This window comes from Aethalodelphis obliquidens, unplaced genomic scaffold (assembly GCF_003676395.1).
Source record: "Aethalodelphis obliquidens isolate GAN/ISIS:26980383/991018 unplaced genomic scaffold, ASM367639v1 scaffold36, whole genome shotgun sequence".
Taxonomy (NCBI): Eukaryota; Metazoa; Chordata; class Mammalia; order Artiodactyla; family Delphinidae; genus Aethalodelphis; species Aethalodelphis obliquidens.
In genome coordinates, this window is record NW_020837980.1 from 5,745,894 (window position 1) to 5,770,269 (window position 24,376).

General features: G+C 41.2%; 1 protein-coding gene across 8 annotated transcripts in view; it reads right to left on the reverse strand.

The window, feature by feature from the left end:
• Window positions 1-24,376, reverse strand: part of PPFIBP1 (PPFIB scaffold protein 1) — a 178,026-nt gene that overhangs the window by 106,575 nt on the left and 47,075 nt on the right. For all 8 annotated transcript variants that reach the window (XM_027129376.1, XM_027129375.1, XM_027129373.1 and 5 more), the window contains one exon: window positions 15,881-15,974. The gene's annotated coding sequence lies outside the window, so the exon portion shown is untranslated. The remainder of the gene's footprint in view (window positions 1-15,880; window positions 15,975-24,376) is intronic.

Consider the following 24,376-nt stretch of genomic DNA (forward strand, 5'->3'; position numbering starts at 1 on the left):
CGGTCCGCGGGCCTCTCACTGTTGTGGCCTCTCCCGTTGCGGAGCACAGGCTCCGGACACGCAGGCTCAGCGGCCATGGCTCATGGGCCCAGCTGCTCCACGGCATGTGGGACCCTCCCGGACCAGGGCACGAACCCGCGTCCCCTACATCAGCAGGTGGACTCTCAGCCACCGCGCCACCAGGGAAGCCCCTGTAATAAATATTTTTTATAAAGAATTGGAATGCTAAATATTCCTTGGGGTTGTGCTACATCTTAGAAAGTGAGTCAAAGTGTTTAAAAATAGGAACTATTTCAGTACCTCCTCATTTATTACAGCGTCAAATATGCTATGAAGCTCTTAGCTACATGCCAACCTAGGACCAGGTTCTCTGCTCTGTGTCGTGTCCAAAGAGCTGGTGGAGGCCACTACACACCAAGTGGACTGACAGCAAACTGGGCGTGGCCATGGAGAGACTCTAGCTCTGCAGAAACCTCAAGATTCTAGGAGAATGACTGTGCTTGCCGGGCACATGCCAGTCTAATTCCTTCAAGTGAATTGCTCAACCTTGAGACCCATAAAGTTCAGATGCTTGAATTAGCGAGGTTTTGCCTTAAATATTCATATTCTGGAATCTATAACAACATCATAATATAAGGCAGCATGCAGGGTAAGAAATTATCAAACAAATGCAAGGAGTATTCAGCTGTCTCCAAATACAGAATTGGGATATAGGTTAATGTAAATTTTATAGGCCATCTCATGCCACACCAATTTTTCACTCAGCAAGATCTCAATGAGAGAAAAAAGTGTGTGATCCTACTATACCAGCAAAATACGGGCAAGTCATTTTTTCCAGACTTAAAGAACATAATGTGAAAATTCATGGCTCAAAAGGATGCAGGAGTCCAAGGTCTACCTGGTTACAAAAATAGTGTCCAAGATCCTCTTACAAAACAATGAAAAGAAAAATAAAGCAAATTATAAATGAATTCATAGAGAGTGCTGATAATTACCCCTATATTTAAGAATAGTTTTGTTTAGGCAGAAGGGATAGTTACATGCTTCAAAAATAGGTCTTTTCATCATGAACTGCTCGCAGGAGAACTGATATTGCATGCAGGGTACTCTCTAATCTCAAGATGGATGGGGGGGGGGTTTCAATTGCACCGCCCAGAGTCAATCTTTTCCTGCTAGCCCTTACTACCGCAAAAAAGAGAACAACACTCTGCTTTCAAAAGTGAAATAAGATCCTCATCAGATAACACTGAGTCACTGAGTGAGTCAGTCATGAGCAAAGCAGGTATAAAAGCCTTAGGATAAATCTTAAAAGAATTATAAGCCTAGATCAAGAAACCCCCCCTACGAAACAATTTCTGTTTACCATCCCACCTTTCATAGGAATTTCATGGTTTTGATGCCCATTTGATTTCAATCTAACATGCTTTGGAAAGAACCATTGAGTGTTTTCAAATGGGAGGGCAAACAATATCTTCAGATTGTGGCTGGGTTGAATGAAAATTCGTCTCATTATTATTGAATTCTCTCAGCCTAGAAGGAAATCAGAATGGCACTTTACTTCGTTTTTCCTCATCTGCATCATAAATCCTTAATAAATCTTAAGGATTTATTATTTTAAGGGCAAATCCCCGAAACTAAAAGACACTCTCTCTCTCTCTCCTAGAACTTTACTATACACCCACTCACAAAGAAAACACTTCAGACATTTAAAATATTAATATATTTTTGGATAGTTGCTTACAAGTTTCCCTTTCATCAACTCCTCTGCCATCTGTCTTTGGGGCCTAGACTTTTCCCAAAGAGGGATGGGAATGAGAAGGAGAATTTTTCTCCAGTAAAGTGACTTTCGAAAGTTCAGTTAGTACCATATTGCAACCACCAACACAGTAACTGATTCACATAAGGATCAAAGATGAATGCGAAAACCACTGGCTGAATAACTGACTGTTGGGGAACAAGATATGCACATGGTCCCCAAGAATTACCCCACAGACGACTTATTAGTGATTAAGGGGATTGGGTACCTTTACAATGGAGAGGTCCAGTGAACACCAGCTTAATCCAATGATTAAATTTAGCCTAACCACCATCCTGTACCTTCTAAAGAGAAGCAGTGTATTTTTGCTAGCAATATTTCATCTAAATCTAATCACTAGGAAACCAATGGATGAACCCAGATTGAAAGACATACTTCTAGACAACTATCTCAGACTTTCCAAACATGTTAATGTCATGAAATGAAAAATAAGAGAAAACGAAAAAAGCAGGGAGAGAGGATAGTTCAAAAAAGAGACTAGGGCTTCCCTGGTGGCGCAGTGGTTGAGAGTCCGCCTGCCGATGCAGGGGACGTGGGTTCGTGCCCCGGTCTGGCGAGATCCCACATGCCGCGGAACAGCTGGGCCCGTAAGCCATGGCCGCTGAGCCTGCGCGTCTGGAGCCTGTGCTCCGCAACGGGAGAGGCCACAACAGTGAGAGGCCCGTGTACCGCAAAAAAAAAAAAAAAAAAAGACTAAAGAGACATGACAACCAATTGCTATTTACCATCCTTATTGAATCCTTCAAATCTACAAAACTACCATAAAAGATATTTTTTAGCAGTTGGACAAGTCTGAATGGGGACTGTATATTAAGCCCTTCGAAACAGTTCAAGAAAAAAACACAAAATAGAGAGAAAATGAGAAAACAGAGACGGGAAAAATATTAAGAAAAACTCCAGTAAGTAGGGAATCCAGATCTCTGCTACTAAAATATTGTATTTGCTGTTCTTGTGTGATAGTAACGTCTTAAAGATGTACATATTTAAAGCATTAAAATTTTTACTCTAAACAAAACTTAGGTATTAATCTGATTTCTCAAGTGGTATAAACTGGGCAGTTCTTTAATCTGGATTCATTCATCCTGGCATCTGCCTTTGGATTTACCACCTTTGGATTTAATTTAAGGAATTTTCAGTCTCATGGGTTAATAAATATTCATCCCCTAAGTCCCTCTAACTGTAAAAAGACAAATTAGTGCAGTTGAAAGAAGATTAGCATCTAGGCACTTTTAAAAAACATTTCAAATTTCAGGAGTTTATTTAGCTTTTGTAAGAGTAATTTTGCCCAATGCGGAACCAGGGTCTCTGCCCTCAAACTATCCACAGTTTTCAAGGCCTGGATAGCTCATGTTTACTTTCAAAAGAACTTCCTGGGCATTTTCTATGTTTCTCACAAATCAAGAACAGTTTGCCACTTACAATACTAACAATTCCTACAAAGTGTTTTGACATTTCCTTTTATTTTGAGTGGTGCTAGATTGTTCTGCTTCTTCCAACCTAAGAAGTAGCATAAGCCTAAGGTCACCATATAATGCACTGAACATCCTGAGGGACTTTTGAGAGAAGAGGGTGCTACCAGAGTCCTTATTAACCTTTTATGGAGCATGTCTTTTATATGATTAAAGCTATAGATTTTCTCTTAAACAAATGCACGCATTCATATATACTAAACACTTTGCAAACAATTCAGAAAGTTCAGAGACTCTCTGAATCCTACGCTTTAACTCCAGGTTCAAAACCCAAGTTCTTAAATAAAACTTCCTGGCTTCAAATCCCAGGTCCACTGCTTATTTGCAGTGGATCCTGGGGAAGTTGCTTAAGCTCTCTGGGCTTTCCATTGATCTTTAAAATGTGATGCTATTCGGTTGGCCAAAAAGTGCCTTCGGTTTTTAAGTAAAAATAAAAGACACATTTTTCATTTTCACCAAGAACTTTATTTATTTTTTGTAGAATAGAGGGTTTTTAAAATTTTTTTTTAAATTTTATTTAGTTAGTTTTGGTTGCATTGGGTCTTTGTTGGACACTAGGGCTTTCTCTAGCTGCGGTGAGCAGGGGCTACTCTTCGTTGCAGTGCGCACGCTTCTCACTGCGGTGGCTTCTCTTGTTGCAGAGCACGGGCTCTAGGCACGCGGACTCAGTAGTTGTGGCTCACGGGCTCTAGAGAGCAGGCTCGGTAGTTGTGGCTCACAGGCTTAGTTGCTCCGCAGCATGTGGGATCTTCCCAGACCAGGGATTGAACCCGTGTCCCCTGCATTGGCAGGCGGATTCTTAACCACTGTGCCACCAGGGAAGTCCCACCAAGAACTTTAGTGAATAACGTATTCACTCTTTTGTTCCACTACCTTCTGCCATTTTTCAGGTAACTCCATAATTCCATCTTCCCAAAACTTTTTATCTTTTTGAGCAAAGAATTGTTCCAGGTGCCTTTTACAGTCTGCCAGGGAATTGAAATTTTTTCCATTAAGAGAATTTTGTAAAGATCAAAATAAATGGAAATCCGAAGGTGCAATGTCTGGTGAATATGGCAGATGAATCAGAACTTCCCAGCCAAGCTGTAACAGTTTTTGCCTGGTCATCAAAGAAACATGCAGTCTTGCGTTAACCTGATGGAAGATTATGCGTTTTCCGTTGACTAATTCCAGATGCTTTTCATTAAGTGCTGCTTGCAGTTGGTCTAATTGGGAGCGGTACTTGTTGGAATTAATCGTTTGGTTTTCCGGAAGAAGCTCATAATAGAGGATTCCCTTCCAATCCCACCATATACACAATATCATCTTCTTTGGATGAAGACCAGACATTGGTGTTGGTCGGTTGGTGGTGGTTCACTTCGCTTGCCCCATGATCTCTTCCATTACACATTATTGTACAGTATCCACTTTTCATCACCCGTCACAATTTCTTTTAAAAATGGAGGGACTTCCCTGGTGGTCCCGTGGTAAAGAACCAACCTTCCAATGTAGGGGATGCGGGTTCAATCCCTGGTTGGGGAACTAAGATCCTACATGCCGCAGAGCAACTAGGCCCATGCGCCACAACTACTGAGCCCGGGCACTGCAACTAGAGAGCCTGTGTGCCAAAACCTACAAGCCCATGCACACTGGAGCCCGCATGCCACAACCAGAGAGAGAAAAACCCGCATGCCACAACTAGAGAAAAGCCCGCACACCACAACTAAAGAGAAGCCCACCCGCCACAACGAAAGATCCCCCATGCCACAACTAAGACCTGATGCAGCCAAATATAAAAAATAAATAAATAAAAGTAAAATGAAATAGAAATAAAAATGGAACATTTCTGTTACGTTTAGAGAATCGCATGCGGAAATATGGTCAAGAAGGTTTTTTTCACTTAACTTATGTGGAACCCACACATCTAAGTGACGAACATAACCAAGCTGGTGCAGATGATTTTCACTGCTTGATTTGGATATTTTCAGTATGTCAGCTATCTCCCACGTGGTGCAACACTGATTGTTCTCAATTAACGTCTCCATTTGATCGCTATCAACTTCAACTGGTCTACCCAACCATGGAGCATTGTCCAGCGAGAAATGTCCAGCACAAGACTTCACAAACCACTTTTGACCCGTTCGATCAGTCACAGAACCTTCACACACTGCACAAATCTTATGTTTTGTGTTTCAGTTGCGTTTTTACCTTTCTTGAAATAATAAAGCATAATAGGCCAAAAATGTTGCTGTTTTCCTTCCATCTTCCATATTAAAATGGCTACACAAAAGTTCACCAATTTTGATGTCTTTTTTTAAATGCACACTGATATGACAGCTGTCACATACAATCTAACAAAATTGTTTCTAATGAAGTTAAAGACAACTAAATGCTACTAGAGCCATCTTACGGAAAAAGACGGATGAACCTTTTGGCCAACCCAATAATAGTACTAACCTCAAACTGCTATGGTGAGGATTTAGTAACAGTGTCTGACACCTAGTAAAAGCTTGTAATTTCTAGCCACTGCCCTTCCTGTCTTATACCTCCTCTGTTTTGAAAATTTGCATGGCTCCTAATGACCACAGAATTAATTCCAAGCAAACTGCCATTACATTTCCCTCCATCAGATTATGATGTGCCTTCCCAGTTTTATTTAACAATGCTCCACCCTCGCCCCCATGCTCCCTGCAGTACTTGCCCCCTGCGGCTGCTCCCTGTACTTTCCTGCCTCAGTGCCTTTGCTTACACCGTTCCCTCCCCTTGGAACTGCCCTAACCATGCTACTGCTCCTTCCATCTGCCTTGCCACCTACCTACTCCCAACTGCACCCTTCAAGGCTCAGGTTAGATCCAAGCTCTTCTATGGAACTGAGCAGGTTGGAAATAAGTTTCTCCTTCCTTTGTGTTAACCATGGCTCTACCTGCAGTAAGTGTACATTTTATCCTGTTTTACAGAAATGCGCTTCCACAACTTTCTCCCCCACTAGACAAAAGCCCCTGTGTTCTGCTTATCTTTTCACGCTCCAAAGCCCCTGGCCCAGTTTCTTGTACATAGTAGCTCCACGATAAATGCTTGGTGAAATGAATCGTTAATCTGCAGGAAATAATTGAAACAGATAATATCTGAAATTGAATGTCATTTCCTCTCACATAAAATTTCACTAGCTTCTACTTTAATTAAGTCTAGTCCCTGGATGTTTATATTGGGGGCCAGGGAGTGTGGCACAGTGTAGGGGTTTCCTGAGTGGAAAAGCTCAGTTTTGTACAACAGACAAAGCTACTTAACAAAAGGGCAGCCACAGCTTTCTACTTGCCTTAATAGAAAGTGATAGTCTATCCTCTCTTTTTTGTTTAAAAAGACGTTTTAAGCCTTCTTATTTCCTCTAGATAATGTTTAGATGCATTCACTCATTCAAATACATTTACTGAACATTAACATGCTAGAGGCTGTGCACAAAGGTGAGTATCACAGACACTTCCTCTGCAGAGCTCACACTTGGGGAGAGACAGGCATCTTGCCAGACATAGCACAGGGGCTGTAATTTGAGCTAGAGCTGAAAGGAAGAGCTGGGCGAAGGAGCAGACAACACTGGCAGAGGGGACAGTCTATGCAATGGCCACAAGTCCTAAAAGGCATGCTTGGGATCCAGTGATGAGTCCAGTTTAGCTTGAGCACAGGGTGTACTTCAGTGCGATGGTTAAGAGATTGAAGTCTGAGGTGCAGGGATGGAGCCAGGTCACTACGGAGCTTTGAATTGTTTCTTATGGGGAGAATGGAGTTTTTGAAGCAAGAGGTTGAGATGAACAAATCTATGTTCTAGAGAGAAGTTTCTAATAACGGCAGCGTGGGAGTGGGGCTGAGGTGGAGAGAAGTTGGTATCAAGAATGTTAGAGAAAAAAATCCTGCCAGCCAGGCTCCATGGTGAGATGGAAGAAAGAGTCCAGTGCAGTTCCAGCCCTTAAGTAGTTTTCTCAAAACGTTTGGTGGTCCTCCTGTTCCATCCTCCGGCCCAGCTGCAATACCCTCCACGCTACATCAGCTCTGACATTACTCTCTCTGACAGTTAGCAAGCATTTACCTGAGTTAATTTAATGAACACGGTGGACATGATTTAAGTTGAAAAGATACATCAGATTCATATTGTGCCCTCAAGTGCCCAGGCACCATGGAGCAGATTTCTCCTGGCTCATTCTGTCATTCATTTATTTATTATTCATTCACTTGCGGAGGTCCCACTATGTGTTGGCCATTATTACCCTTCATACCAAGGACATGGGGATACACAAGATGTTGTTCCTATTCTACAGGTGTTCAAAGTGAGGGCAGAAGTGTTAACTGTCATTTACTCAACAAAAGGAATCACTAATTGGCCTTCATCTTATATGAAGCTGTCTAAAAACGTGTTCTGGATATTGGTCACAATAGTAACTTGTAACTCATTTTTACCTTAAATGATTGGCTTTCTACGTGAACTGTAGAGCTGGGCTGAGGAGGGTTCCTGCTACAATGTCTGGGGTTACTTTGCTTATATTATACAGTAGATGTCTGTGAATCTGCCCACTCACTAAAATTTATTTGTAACCCCAAAATCAGTATCAGTGGCACTTTTGCAGTTGTTCATGGCCATGTACAGAGTGGCCAAAAATTTGAGTGCCCGTGTGCATGGTCCCAGCTGAGGTCAAACAAGGCAATGCTCTGCCTTCTCATTTCAGCTTAGCTCTCCTACTATAAATAAGTGTCCTTTCCATGGTCTATCCTGTGCCATGTTTTTCATATTTCTGTGCTTCTGGTTGGTGATTTCAGTGTTTAAAATGGTCCCCAGGCATGAGGCTGAAGTGCTGTTTAGTGTTTCTAAATGCAAGAAGGCTGTGAGGTGCCTGGTGGAGAAAATGCATGTGTTCGGTAAGCTTAGTTCAAGCACGAGTTATAGTGCTTTTCATCGGGAATTCAATGTTAATGTATCAGCACCATTAAATAAGGTCCCTTTAAATGGAAGCAAGGTTATGTATTGGTCAGTTGTGAAGACGCTGTGACAGAAGCTCACAGGAACCTAAGCCCGTGAATCCCCTAGAAGCAACGGTTCAGTAGGCACTAATTCAGCATTCTGGTGACTTTGCAGAATGTCACTACTGCAACAAACAAGAATCAGCTGCATTCTGTCAGGTCAGGAGTACAGAGAACACACTGATTTTTTCTCAGCTCTACCTCCTGAGGATTCAGGAATGCCACAGAGGGAGGAAACAGAAATCACTTTCTGCTAAGTGAAATAAGTCAGGCAGAGAAAGACAAATACCACATAATCTCACTTATATGTCCAACCTAAAAAACAAAAACAAAATAAAATGAAAACAGACTCACAGATACAGAGAACCAATAGGTGGTTGCCAGAAGGGAGGGTGATGTGGAGGTGGGTGAAATAGGTGAAGGGGATTAAGAGGTACAAACGCCCAGTTATATAACAAACAAGTCATGGGGAATATGGTCAATATTATATAGCATAATATATACAGCATAAGGAATATGGTCAATATTATTATAATAACTTTGTACAGGGATCGATGGTTATTAGGCTTATGATGGTGATCATTTCATAACATATGCAAATGTCAAACCATTTTGTAATATACCTGAAACTAACATAATATTGTATGTCAAATGTATTTCAATTTTTTTAAAAAAGACAAAAAAATAAAAAAAACAAATTACTTTCTGGGTCCTGTAACACTTCAGTAGAATTAGTTGGTATTTCCTGTGCCTGTAAAGTCACTTAGACACAGTCTCACAAAGAAGGTCAACATAAACGGGTGTTTTGGTATCACCGTTTTCTCTTGGGTGAAAACTTTATGCTTAAAGTCTGATACTCCTTCAAGACCACCTACTCCCTGCTTGATACTTAGTTTTTTGACAGCTCCAACAATCTGGGTAAAAGGCCTCTGAAAGAGGTGTTCTGGGCCAGACCTCCGACAAGATCAATTTAGACCCTGAAGAACCAAAAAGCCCACTTTTCTAACCAAATAATCCATTCTTTAGTTTCTAAAAATTTATAAACAATAAGACTATTTAAGTCTCACCAAATTATGCAAAACTTCGGAGAATGCCCCGGAATCCCACGTTTCCCCTCAAGGAGGAAGCAACTCCCAGACATCAGTGTACTAAGAAGCCAGCTTCCCTACTCCAAGAATGCCATGCCTTTGAACCAGAAGCATTAACGGAGAATTCCATCCTGTCTTCTTGACTCTTTCCCAAGGTTGAGCTAGTGTTTATTTGTTAAAGAAAACAGTCATCCAAACACAGATCTGTTGAAATGCTTCCAAGCAAGATGAGAGGCCAAGGCAAGGAGGAGGAACAGCTAATCAGAAACCCAGGGCAAGAAAAGCTGGGTCCAAAATAAATATAGTACAAAATGCCCAGAATAGCCCAGAAAGACAGCTGATGACCTTTTCTTCTAAAATCTCTTAATATCACAGAATCAAATGGACCAAATATTTAAAGCCAAGCATATAACTACTACCATGAAGGTAAAGGAATAAAGTAAAAACAAACATACAAACAAGAAAAGATGACGGTACAACAACAACTTGTGTTTTGAAATACAAACAAAAACACAGACGGCAAATACAATTTACCTCATTTAGGAGTTGGTCGTCGGCCCGGGATTACGCCTCAGTTCAAGGTAATGGTCACAGGAAGCTGTCAAGGCTATTTCAAACTTTGAGAGCAACCGTAATATTTCTAAGGAGATAGCATATATTATTTTTTGCCTGAAGCTTAAATGAATCTTGCTACAATGCCTGTGAATTGCCACACCCCTAATTTAAGTCTTCTCTTGGTTGGAGCATCTCTGGGCCATGATCTGACAAAGAGAGGCTAGCATTATGGACGCAAGGAACACTGACCACACCTTTGGAATCCAGCCTCATTTCTGTGATTATAACGCACAAAGCCTTGAGCTACTGCAAACAATGGATTTAAGAATCACTGAAAACCCTTCTCCCACTTCTTTACTCTCAAAGCGATGGAGACCCTGGCTAACTGAAATTCGGGTGCCAGAACCCAGATTTCCCCAGAATACCACAATATTAAACCACAGATCCACTAAGCGGGAGTCAGAATTCCCGCAACCCTCTTCCTCCTTAAAACACTGCTGAGACTACATACGTAAGTGCCATTACAGATGCTAAGCCCTCCTCGTTAACAGCGGAAATGCATGGCGACTTGAGAGAAACACACACCACCTGTGCAGCTACACAGCCAGCGTGTATGTACGCCCACACACACATGCTCCCTACATATTTTGATTATTTAGACGTGTAAACATTTCCTGCTCTCTGTCAACAGTTACACTCTTGCATATCTGTATTAAGGAGAAAAAAAGTCAAAGGCACTGACCAGTTTCCCAAGAGGTGAGGAGAAAAGAAAACAACCGAGAATAAAAAGATGGCTATGGGCTTCCCTGGTGGCGCAGTGGTTGAGAGTCCGCCTGCCGATGAAGGGGACGCGGGTGCGTGCCCCGGTCCGGGAAGATCCCACATGCCGCGGAGCGGCTGGGCCCATGAGTCATGGCTGCTGAGCCTGCGCGTCCGGAGCCTGTGCTCCGCAACGGGAGAGGCCATAACAGTGAGAGGCCCCCGTACCGCAAAAAAAAAAAAAAAAAAAAAAAGATGGCTATGACTTTGGCAAGTTAAGCAAAGAGCTTCAAGCAGCCCTCCAACTCCATCCACATGCTCACACACATGGAAGCGTCTGCTTAAAGGAAGGGTTCTAACAGCCCAACTAAATCTCCATTTGATTGTAAAGGTGATCTTAGACATTTGGTGAGAGAGAGAGAGATAACTAAAGGGAAGAAAAATAAAAAGGAAAAGCTTTTGTGAATTTCATGAAGAAAAGAAATTCATTTATGTATTATCTCAGGTTATGATGAACCAATGAAGCACAAGACAAAACCACATATGTGACACATGATTCCAAACAAGATAGCCATCCCCAAGCAGTATTTTCAGAATGTTTAGTTCAAATTGCCTAGAATAAAGAACGTTTGGTCCAAGACACATAGTCAGGAGATAGAAAACGTCAAACCCCATGTAATAATTAAAGTGATAGAGATTGCAAGAAGGGTATGGACAAAGGGCACACAGGGACCGAGCTGGGGTGGATGCTGTTCTTTGGGGATGATGCTATCTCAGTGGCTACGAATCGCCTGCTTAGAAACCACTACACGACCGGGTGGAGTGATCCTGTGGGCAGGCCCGCGTAACGGCCTGCACATCCCCATGGCCTTCCTCGGCCTAATGAAGAGGAGGCCGTGCTGAGGTCCCACTTCATTCCTGTGCCTGGGTCCATTCCACCTCAAGGTGGTATAACCAGACAGCTTTCACCACCGTCACCCGTGATCTCAAGAACCACTACCACATGGGAGAGACCAGGGTGTTGCCTGCACTCTAGGCAAATGATATTTCTTGTCAGTCGCCAGAGCATCTAAATGTCTTAAAGTACAAACATTCCAAAGTTCTCAGTTTACTTTAAACCTTTCCTACATGTCCTCCTATACCAGCTTCATGCAGATACCCCTGGGTATAAGAGGATAGAGGTAAGAACTTAAAAATAATTATTAAGTGATAACACTATTTAGTAGTCAATCTTATTTTATTAATTCAGTTGAATCCATTAAATCATTTCAATGTTAGATTTTGTTGTTGTTGTTTTTTGTGGTACGCAGGCCTCTCACTGCTGTGGCCTTTCCCGTTGCGGAGCACAGGCTCTGGACACGCAGGCTCAGCGGCCATGGCTCATGGGCCCAGCCGCTCCGCGGCATGTGGGATCTTCCCGGACCGGGGCACAAACCCGTGTCCCCTGCATTGGCAGGCGGACTCTCAACCACTGCGCCACCATGGAAGCCCTCAATGCTAGTTTTTAGATATCATTTTTAATAAATAATTTCTTCAACGTCTGGAACCGCAAAACGTATCCAAATTTTGTGATACTCCCAACTGTGGGGCTGTAACATGAGAACTGAGAATTTAAGCAGAGACATGAGATAAGGCCAAAGGCAGCTTTCATAATCCAGCTATGTCATATATTTAAATTCAATGTCTTGAATATTTATTTATGTAGTTTAACATAAATGTAAACATCCTTTGATGAACAAAGCAAGTGTATGGGAGCTGGTTAAAGTAAATGTCAGTGTGAAAATGAATTTATATATACTCATATGGCCTGCACAACAGTCTGGTCATTTGTCTTTTACTTGCTGTGACGTTCACTATGTTGTGAACTTAGGTCATATCTTAAAACTACTCCTTCCCCTACTATCATAAGAACCAAAACCTGCTGTCACAGAACTTCTGACCTGGGGCAAACCCCTGAAAGAATATAGCATTCAGAAAAATACAGCTACACCCCAAACTTGATATTATTACATTTACAAAACTCACAGAATCTTCCTCTGCCTCAAAGTCTCAGTCTAACTTTCTCATTTTACAGATGAGAAAACTGAGACCCAGGATTAATAATACACCTGAAGTCCCACAGCTAATTTGTAGGGAAGTCAGGACTAGAATTTCAGAGTCTTGGGTCAAATGTTGTCTTTGACTCAACTCACTCTAAAAGCTTCCTTTTTAGAACACTAGATTATTCATTTGTTAGATCATAATCACACTGAGGGCAAAAGCAAGCTTCATCTACACCATTTGCCCCAATATCTAGTCCAGAATTCATCAACAAGTGGAAAGGTGTCCCCAGCCACAGCCAGTTGGAATGGACACATTATATCAGCTGTGGTCTGTAGTGAATCACCCACAGAGCCTCTCACCGAAGCTCCTTGGTACATAAGGACACTTGTTTGCAAAATGCCTCTCAAGAATTGACAGTGTAATATATAAAATTATGAATTTCCTTTGTGCAAAATAACCCAGCTTTCCTGTGAATCTCAGCTCCCCTGGTCTCTTCCTGAACTAACGGAGTAAAACAGTTCCAACGACCAAGAGGGTCTTCACTGACACACCCTGGAGAGGGACCTGCCAAGGACACACAGACAAATGTTTCTCTTCATCTTTCCTCTGAGTTTCAGTTTAAGGCGGCACAAGTAGGAAAATATTTTTGTCAGTGTTCACCATACTTAAAAAAAAAAACACTAAGTTAATCTCATATTTTAAAAAAATAATTTGGAAACTTCTACAAAGTATCAGATACAGAGTCAAATGGGTAATATCAGTAATAATAACAATCAGAAAAATAATAAGAATATTGGTTATTATTTTTAGTGCCAGTGCAATGCACCCAGCAGCACACTCCTGACACTATCGAAGTAAATTGTCACAGAAAACCTATAAGGTAGGTGTGTCCATATCCCCATTTTACAGATAAGGAAGCTGGCGCAGAGACATCACAGGGAAAGAAAGTAGAGCTGCGATCTGAACACAGAACAGCCTCCTGGCAAAGCCCACATGCTCACATCCTGTATTTGTTTGAAAAATACATTTATTCTTAGTTTGGTAACTTTACTAAGTTCATTCTTGACTCAAGATTCATACTTTAGGGACTGGTTCTTCAAAGCTTCCTTAAAACAAAAGTTAGACTTAATAAAGTTGTTCAAAAAATGCTTTGAGAGCTCCAGCCTGCCTGCCCAGATCAACTTTTATTTCTCTGTTCATCCCCTAGACTCTTCAGGTCTCCGAAGCTGATTCCTCCTCTGGGTTGTCACTTGTCCAGGCTCTTGATCTGCCTGGTGAAATATCCTAACCGTTTCTAGGGGAGCCCAGACACATCTGTCTTCCGGATCTATTTTCTCTTCTTGTCTGTAATTCCTTCCTGAACCCAACCGAAGCCCTCCTCAGTCAGGGGGGCAAGACCTTACCACATCACACACATATGAGAGGGCGCTTCCAGCCAGCCACACCCCCAAGAGTAATCTATGTTCCTAACCAGCATGCTTAGAACATCACGCTGAAGCAGACACATCACCTGTCTACCTAAAATCAACTTGTCTGCTTGTAAAGATGTTCACTTCAACATTATTTCACAGGGCTGCTGAATCCAAATTACTGAGTTGTCCCTGACCAAAATACAATCATCAGCAAAAGATATGCACAAAAATACTCATTGGAGCACTATTTATAATACACCCAAACTGGAAACTACCAAAATGGCCAATAACTACAAAGTAAACATACAATTGAATACCATGATAGTAAGGAAAATGAAAAAAATAAACTATACACAGTATCCTAGAGGCATTTCACAAACATAATAAGCAAATAAGCCAGACACAAAAGAATATAAACTATATGATTCTATTTATATAAACTTTAAAAATAGGCAAAATTATATCAATGGCATTAGAAATCAGGAAATTGGTTACTCTAGGGATAGAGGGAGGAGAGGTCTGGGGTGCTGGTAATTTTCTGCTATCTTGTGATGGTTACACAGATGTGTCCACTTTGTGACAATCATTCCATCAAGCCATCCACTTATGATTTGTGCACTTTGCTCTGTGTATAAGATACTTCAATAAAAAGCTGACTGAAAGATGCCCTGGAGGACATCTGGTCTGCTCTCCTTAGATGGCATAAGAGTAACTGTTTCCCGTAGATGTTAAATACCTCAAAGGCACACAGGAAATCCGCGGAAAGGCTGGTCTAGACATTAGATCTCTTAACTCACTCTCCAGGTACCAAAGCTACCTCTCAAATTTGGGAGGATGTTTCTCTAACTTCCTTCCTTGTTGTGACTACAGCAAAGGTTCAGAAGGGTTAGGATCACATTCCTGTTAAGAACACAACCCAGAAGGTTCCGGGCTCCAGCAACAACTTTGCCAAGGATGAGCGTTTAAACACTATTTAGAATATGGCAAATCAGCAAAGTCAGACAGCACGGTGTTCACACCCTACGTTCTTCCTCTCTTCCAAGCTGTGTGATCGTCTGCACGCTCTTACCTCTCTCTGAACCTCAGTATCCTCTCTGGATCACCATCGCTGAAATATTAACTCCTACTTTACAAGGTTGCCAGGAGGATAACACAAGGTAGTAGTGTCAGAGCAGTGCCTAGCACGTGGCAAGCACTCAGAAAAGGCATTCGTTGAATGAGGATTGATTGAATTGGTCAAGTGCTTGTCACTTAACAGAAGTTCAATAAATAGTTAAGTATCATTATGATTACCGAGCAAAAGAAACAGGGAGGAAAGGAGTAAATGAGCTTACATGGAAACACCTCACTTCTCTAAGCCTGTGGGGTCATTAATGGGTCGACCAACAATTCTCACTGACTTACATGGGGCACTAAAACGACCTGTGGGGTAAAGAGCAATAAAGGATTTGAGAAAAGGGCAGGGCTTTTTATGTGTTAACCAGGTCTGTGTTTTCCTTTCTCCACGCAAATAAAGATTTGCTCACTGACTGTCACAACATGTCAAAGTTCTACAACCACCTATGTTAGTCATATTGCTTTTAGAATTTAAAAAATTTTAAAGGGGGTGGTGGGTCATAAATTCTCACAGACTTAACAAGTAGACTACATAGTCAAGTAACTTTACTCCTGGGAAAAAATTTACACACTGAGTGTACTGAAAGGTCTTAAAGATGTCACCAATGAACAATGATGAGGAGGGAGTTTACTTACATTTACAAAAACAAGTTTAATATTGGTTTTTTTCTTCAGCTCTTCAAATCTTCCATGTACTGATTAGCAATCTGATCCATGAAGTTCTCTTATACTGAAAAGAAACAAATATAAAGAAGATAAATTAAAACTCACTGCAAACTATAACACACCGTAATAATTTACCATATAATTTACCTAAATTATTATATAAGCAAAGAACATCAAACTAGATAGCATGTGTGCAATTAAAAACAATACAATGTGTTAAGGACCAACAGATTTAACTGACTTCCTTCCACCTGTCTTTCTGCTCTTCCTTCTCTCCCTTCCTTTCTCTTCCTTCCTCCCTTCCGGCGTTCTTTTTTCCTTACTTCCTCAGTTACTGGACAACCTCAAATATTCCTTGAAGCCTGACCTTCAGCAGAAACCCACCATCATTAATTTTTATAGCACAAAGTACCTGGCACATGTTAGGTACTTTATAAATGTTTGCTGAGTAAATGAATGAACCATAGTTTACCAATACTTAGTTGTTAAGGCTTTAAAAAAATGAGGAAATTTACTATTTTCTTGTCCAACAAAAATACATAAACAATATATAGAAACATATGCACTGTTCTTTAGACTTGTCTGATTCCTGTATCTTTTCTTTTTCTTTTTTTTTTTTGGCTGCGATGGGTCTTCATTGCTGCATGCAGGCTTTCTCTAGTTGTGGTGAGCGGGGGCTACTCTTCGTTGTGGTGTGCAGGCTTCTCATTACAGTGGCTTCTCTGGTTGCAGAGAACGGGCTTCAGTAGTTGTGGCACGTGGGCTCAGTAGTTGTGGCTCGCAGGCTCTAGAGCACAGGCTCAGTAGTTGTGGCGCACGGGCTTAGCTGCTCCGCGGCATGTGGGATCTTCCCAGACCAGGGATTGAACCTGTGTCCCCTGCGTTGGCAGGTGGATTCCTAACCACTGCGCCACCACGTAAGTCCCCCTCATATCTCTTTTATTTTATTTTTTGTTGTTTTTTTAAAATAAATTTATTTGTTTTTATTTTTGGCTGTGTTGGGTCTTCCTTGCTGCGCACAGGCCTTCTCTAGTTGTGGCTAGCAGAGGCTACTCTTGATTATGGTGCATGGGCTTCTCATTGTCGTGGCTTCTCTTGTTGCAGAGCACGGGCTCTAGGCGCGTGGGATTCAGTAGTTGTGGCATGCGGGCTCAATAGTTGTGGCTTACGGGCTCTAGAGCACAGGCTCAGTAGTTGTGGCGCACGGGCTGAGTTGCTCCACGGCATGTGGGATCTTCCTGGGCCAGGGATCAAACCCATGTCCCCTGCATTGGCAGGCGGATTCTTAACCACTGTGCCATCAGGGAAGCCCCTGTATCTCTTTCAAATAACGTATACTTAGAAAAAATTCCCAGTAGTATATATGTGGGCATGAATATCCTCACCATTACAGTACTACCATATATTTTGGTCGTGAAAGAATGCTTAGGAATAGTAAAAGTTCCAATACCTCATAACTACCTCCATCCAAATGAGAAAGCTGAGTGTCTCCAAGTTAAATACTAGAGACGTTACCTCACATGTGCTTTTCAAATGTATATATGATCAGGGCCAGTTCTAGACAAAATTATGAAGTAGGAGTGTAGCTGTTTCCTTCTCTCTGCCCTTTTGAGGAGCCAGTGATCTCACATGTTTGATTAATCAGGGAAGCGATAGGATCAGCTCCAAAATTCCAACAACTTAATGGATATAGTTCTTGAGAACATTTTCATTTAAAAAAAAAAAAAAAAAAGAGCTTCAGAAGAGGCAGGTGCTTAACACTGAAATAAAATGTGTTACTAAAATGGAATTTGGGCATGAATGGGGGATAGAGGTTGTCTTGAAGGAATTTCTCAGCTCAAGTAAGATTCTGTCCATTCAGCCTCCCCTAAAGCTGACTTCATGTATGACCCTATATACACACCAATCCAGGTAAATGTTAAGCAATTAACAATGCATACATAAGCAAGCCTGATTTTAAGACCAGTGTGTGCTCCAACAGTAAACAGGTATATTAATCAGCAGTTTTCAAAGTGAGTGTCTAGGAACCCTGCCCCCCAGGTGCTTCTGAGAACAGAGGCGGGGCTGAGTGGATGTGTGGTAGCAGGCAGAGCAATTTCACCTTTATCTGTTTTATACTTTGATCCAAGATTTAGTTGGAGAATTGGTTCCTTGAGCTGCTTATAAAAGGGTGCAAACTGTTAACAGTGATTACATTAAAAAAGCCAGGGCAGAAATCCCAATGAGCTTATAACATAGCTGATCGAGAAACATAATCACACCAAAATCCAACCACCATCTCTAACAGGGCCTTTATGGGAAAATGTGAGTTCCAGCCTGGGTCCCGGAGCACAGGTCAGCCTGAGTCAGAGCAGGCATGAGCCAGGCCTTCTCTTCCTTGCCACCCAGTGCCCCGGAACAAAGGGCAGAAGGAGGGCCCCTACACTGCGACAAGCACTGGGCCCACAGTGAGGGCATCAGACTAGGGTGGGGAGGGTCTGTGAATATCGCAGAGGTGGGGAGACAGGGGGCTCCAGCAGGGAGCCAGACGCAGAGACTTCTGTGAGTCAGTCACTTATCCAGGCCCTGCCTCATCCCCATCAGCGTCCTTGCTAGAAATTACATGTGCAAAGATTAGGTGCTTTACATATGCCAGGGCCTTGAACAGGAATGAGGAAGGAGAAACGTCAGTGGAACAGTTTAAGGAGAAGAAAAAAATATACCTATGTTCTATAAGGCCCACTTCAAAGCAACATGTAAAATTAGAAAACAATTTTTTTTTTAAGCGTATTATAAGAAAGTATTACCTGAACTTGCTCCAGAGGAATTCAGGTTAACTAAGAGGCAATGGGTATATTCAATCCCTCCCTCAGCACAGAACTCCGATTATTTGGCCTAACCAGGACTGAATACATAAAAACATTTATAAACATGAACCACTAGATTTTTTGAGTTTCCATTGTGAGCCTTGTTTAAATAAGTCAAAGATATCCTTTGTGATACAGTTTTGATCAAATTCAAGAGACTTTAGTCATTTCCTTAGAAACAGATGTAAGCTATAAATATGAACTAACCAACAGTCAGCCACTCACAAAAGGGCTCACTGACAAGTTTAATTTAAAAACAAGAACACATTATTAAACTCAAAAGTAAGCCATAAAAAAATCTGAACCCATGCAAACAACATTTCTAGCAGAAAAACCCTTACTGTAATGACAAGGATAATTACAAACAACTTTTTATATGACTCACAAACCTTTCCTACACAGAGGTTACAAAAAACAAAACCCAGCCTGTATTTGCATCCATTTAATAAAACAAACCCTTAACATCCTTCCCAAATCTCAGATTTCAAATACCAAGAAAATTCTCCAAACCACTAAATAAGTGACTTCTGTATATCCCTTTGAGATGGAAAACACATGTATTACTACTGCTTATTTTTTAAATCCCTCTGATCTTGTAAAGCATTACCATAACTGAGAGCAACATGTTAGACTAATAACCGTTAGGAAGCAAAGTTACTGTTTACTATAATAATGCCACATTTCGTATTTTAAAACTAAATGGAATCCAAAGTTTCTATTCATGTTAGACTGAAGTGTCTAAAGCAGGAGTCTGTATGCAGGGCAAATACGGTCTGCCACCTGTTTTTATAAAGTTTTATTGGAACACATCCATGCCCATTTGTTTACGTGTCATCTACAGCTGCTTTTGCAAGACACAGGGACAGAGTTGAGTAGTTGCAACAGAGACGGTAAGGTCTGCAGAATATAAAATATTTGTTATCTGATCTGGCCCTTTAAGAAAAAGTTTGCTGACCTCTGGTCTAGGAAACAGCTATTTCAGTGGACTAAATCCTGAAATGAGAAACACTAATCCTGGTGTAGTCATCTCGCTGGGTAACTACCTAAGTCACTTCACCATTGACGCTTTTTCTCATTTACAACACAACAAGTCATATGTATTGGGAACTTGTGTATCAGACACTATTCTAACGGCTTTACTTTTAGTAAATAAACAACAAATTCATTCATTTAATTCTGGCAAAAACAGAGGGAAGTGAATGATTATCCCCATGAAACAGATGAGGAAACTGAGGGAGAGGGGTTAAATTAACCCGCCCAAGGTCACATTTCTGTTACATGGAAAAACTGGGAACAGAACTCAGGCAACCTGGGTCCCGTGCTGGTATTATTACTCTCTGTGCTGTACTGATAATAATTTTAATTTAATAAAAGTCACAAATAATAAAAGGAAATCTCAAAAGGTTAGTTAGAAATGTTAGGTAAGTACAGTAAAGTACACGTCTGCATGGTTTAGGATAAGATACCTAAAATAATAATAATATAACTGGACTTCCACAGACTCTTAAGACCCTTCTGATTCTCAGATTAGAGCTAATCTTAGGGTATTGGGAATATAAAAGCCTACAATACTCTATTTTTTACCAGGAGAAATCAAAGACTCAAACAAACTGACCAATGTCTATCTTTCCCTTGGTAAACAAGGCCTCTCCAGAAAGGGCAGTTCAGGCCCTTCAGAAAGCCTTCAGGATAAAGACTTAACCAGCGGGACCCTAATCTTCCAAATTTGTTCCCATTGCTTCTTATCCTCCACCATTTTTTAAAAAATAAATTTATTTATTTATTTTTTGCTGCGTTTGGTCTTCGTTGCTGCGTGCGGGCTTTCTCTAGTTGCGGCGAGCGGGGGCTACTCTTTGTTGCGGTGCGCAGGCTTCTCATTGCAGTGGCTTTTCTTGGTGGGGAGCACAGGCTCTAGGCACATGGGCTTCAGTAGTTGTGGCATACAGGCTCAGTAGTTGTGGCTCGCGGGCTCTAGAGCGCAGGCTCAGTAGTTGTGGCACATGGCCTTAGTTGCTCCGTGGCATGTGGGATCCTCCCAAACCAGGGCTCGAACCCGTGTCCCCTGCATTGGCAGGTGGATTCTTAACCACTGTGCCACCAGGGAAGTCCCGCCACCATTTTTCCATTTGGGAAAAGGCTGAGGGAGCATCAACAGAAATTATGGAATGACTACTCTTCATATCTGCAGCAAGAGAGCGCTAGCCAGATTATCAACCACTACATGGTTCAGGAAGACATCCCCTTGCTGAGTCATCCCCACCACATCCAGAAATGCTCCAGGATGTCTGGGGGAAATGTGTCACCTAAATGTGACCCAGTGCTCTTTTGTACTGAAAGATAGGTTTATATGATCCAAATATACCGCTATATTACTCATCACCAACTTCACACTTAGATAGAGATGATCATAGCCATCTTCTTAGGCTAGTTTTTGGTTGGTTCCCATATCTGCAAAGTCCAAATCCTTGAGTTTGACATTTAAGACCCTCCTCATTTTATCCCTTACTTACTTTTCCAATCTTATTCCTGTTTTTGGTCTTTCATGTAAACTGGATGGCCTGCTCTTTCTCCAGCAAATCATGTCGACTCATGCTTCATCCCTCTACTCTTGCTTCTGAGGCCATACTCAATCCAGACTCCCCTTTTTTCACTTCTACTGCCAACATCGCATCCAGTGTACAGGCCAAATCTCTGTGCTAAATATTGTGGAATATAATTTGTATTTCCTATGAGGGTTGGATCTTCACAATCCAGGAGGGGAAACAAGTACATAAAGGACTAAACTAAAGATGTATATTAAAGGTTCAAAGTGCTACAGGACCCAGATCAGGGGATCTAAAAAGATGTTAGAGAGAGGCCATCACTGAGTCGGACCTTGAAGGAAGGGGGGAACCTTATAGAGTGGTTGAGTTCATAAAGTCGTAGGAGTAACTATATAGGATAAAGGTTTACATCATAAACTTCAGAGCCAGATAGTCCTGGGTCCAAAATCCTGGCTCCCTTTGACCGGAAATAGGGTGTGTAGGAGTTACAATCAAATAAATCAGGTTGATGCCTAACCATGCCTCAAACCATATTTGTAGCCAGTCCTCACGTCTTGTTCAAATAATAAAGCCTTTCATATTATGCCCCCATGTAGTCTTCCCATCTCTCACTGCCAACGGCGTTTCATGTTTCAACCCATTCATTCATTTGGGCATCTAATCACACATTGATTTCCACTGTTTAAATATTCCCAAAGTATGTTTTGCCTCCTGAATGAGATTTTGTTATCAAAGAATAGACTGTTTCAAATAGACCCTTGGCATTTTCAAATTGTAGGTTCAAGGTTCCTGACAAGTAAGGCTAGTTTAGCTGAGAAGTAAATTTAAATTAAAAACTTGGGCTGTTTGGCTAGTGACATGGGGCCCAGCCAACCATGAACATCTGTATTCCAACACAGCTTTGTTTTCTGCCTCCAGTAACTCATATGAACAGACTGAAAACTTATTTCTATGTGGGATGGTTAGACAAAAAGCTAACGGCTAGGACTAGGGATAGAAGTAAAGATCAAGTGAAGCAGTACAAGAAAGTGATGACTCTTAGCAAAAAAAAAAAAAAAAACCAAAAAACAGAGGTTAAAGAGTTGAAGAAATTATACATCATGTATATTTGAAAATCTGAGGCTGGACAAAGGGCTTCAGACTAATCCCTTCAGTGTTAAAAAGGTTAAGTGTCCAGTTTTGTGTGTGTTCTCACAGTACTAAGCACCATGCTGTAAACGCCAGCTGAAAGAACAACCTGATAATCTCCGAGGTCCCAGAGTCCTCGGTGATCCCACTTTCCATGTCAAAATCAAATTCAATAGTCAAATTTCCCTCGAGGTTGCAAAATTTTAGTATTCACAATGTCTACTGACATATTACATCAAATAAGGGCCACGTTTTTATTTATTTTTAACATCTTTATTGGAGTGTAATTGCTTTACAATGGTGTGTTAATTTCTGCTTTATAACAAAGTGAATCAGTTGTACATATACATATGTTCCCATATGTCTTCCCTCTTTCATCTCCCTCCCTCCCACCCTCCCTATCCCACCCCTCTAGGTGGTCACAAAGCACCGAGCTGATCTCCCTGTGCTATGCGGCTGCTTCCCACTAGCTATCTATTTCACATTTGGTAGTGTATATATGTCTATGCCACTCTCTCAGTTCATCCCAGCTTACCCTTCCCCCTCCCCGTGTCCTCAAGTCCATTCTCTGTGTCTGCGTCTTTATTCCTGTCCTGCCCCTAGGTTCTTCGGAACCATTTTTTCTTTTAGATTCCATATATGTGTTAGCATACGGTATTCATTTTTCTCTTTCTGACTTACTTCACTCTGTATGACAGACTCTACGTCCATCCACCTCACTACAAATAATTCAATTTTGTTTCTTTTTATGGCTGAGTAATATTCCATTGTATATATGTGCCACATCTTCTTTATCCATTCATCTGTCTAAGGGCACATGTTTTTAAATTAACATGTTTCACAATCATATTTGTGTTGTTTAGTAACAGCTTGCCTTTTTTTAATCTTTTATTTTATTTTTTTCAGTACGCAGGTCTTTCACTGTTGTGGCCTCTCCCGTTAAGGAGCACAGGCTCCGGACGCGCAGGCTCAGTGGCCATGGCTCATGGGCCCAGGTGCTCTGCGGCATGTGGGATCTTCCCGGACCGGGGCACGAACCCGTGTCCCCTGCATTGGCAGGCAGACTCTCAACCACTACAAAACCAGGGAAGCCCAGCTTGCCTTTTTTTAAATTCTAAAGTTTTATGCCCAGCTTTGCCAATATTGGCAAATTATTTTTTATTTCCTAAAAAGATTCTAATTCAAAGATTCTAAGAAATTTTGGAATTCAAAAGTTTTTATTCTTTGCACTTTTTACTGAATTGATTGAAGTGATTAAAGTCTGCCATAAAGTTTTATGTAAAAATAAATATATGCACGACTGCACGTGTTATGGGGCAGTACGCTGGGAGTGGAGGTGAGAGAATGAACACAGCTCAGCTTCCAGGCACACCGATTTTCCTTTGTGACAAATACTTTAAACTTCATTTTTTTATGACAAATATCATGGACCACAGTGAAAATCTTACATAACAACATATTAAAACTTCATATGAAAAATACTACGAACCATAATGTAAAATTTACCTGTTATATTTAAACAGTGGATTTCAATTCATCTGGGGGCAAGAATTTTAGAGTAGATGTTCCCATTATTTGCACACTTCTTGAAGCATAGGGGTAGTTTGGTAGAAATCAGAGATTGCTGACTGCAGTCAGTCATGTCCTCAGAGGGAAAAATATTCTATAAATGTTCTGTCCCTTATGAAAATATAGGAAAAACAACTGCACTACCCCTAAGACTCTGGTCTCCATACCCAAGAAATCCTATAGATTCAAGTCCTTCCTCCTCTATCATTAATTAATGTGTTACTGCAAATATCACTCAAAAAATATGAGATCAAACCACTTGGATCCCACAGCATTCCGAAAGAGCATTCTGAACTAGTGTTAAATTTGTATAGTGATTGTTTGAATTAAAACAATGACTTCAGCTCACTGGTATATAACACTTTATCATGCCAGTAGAA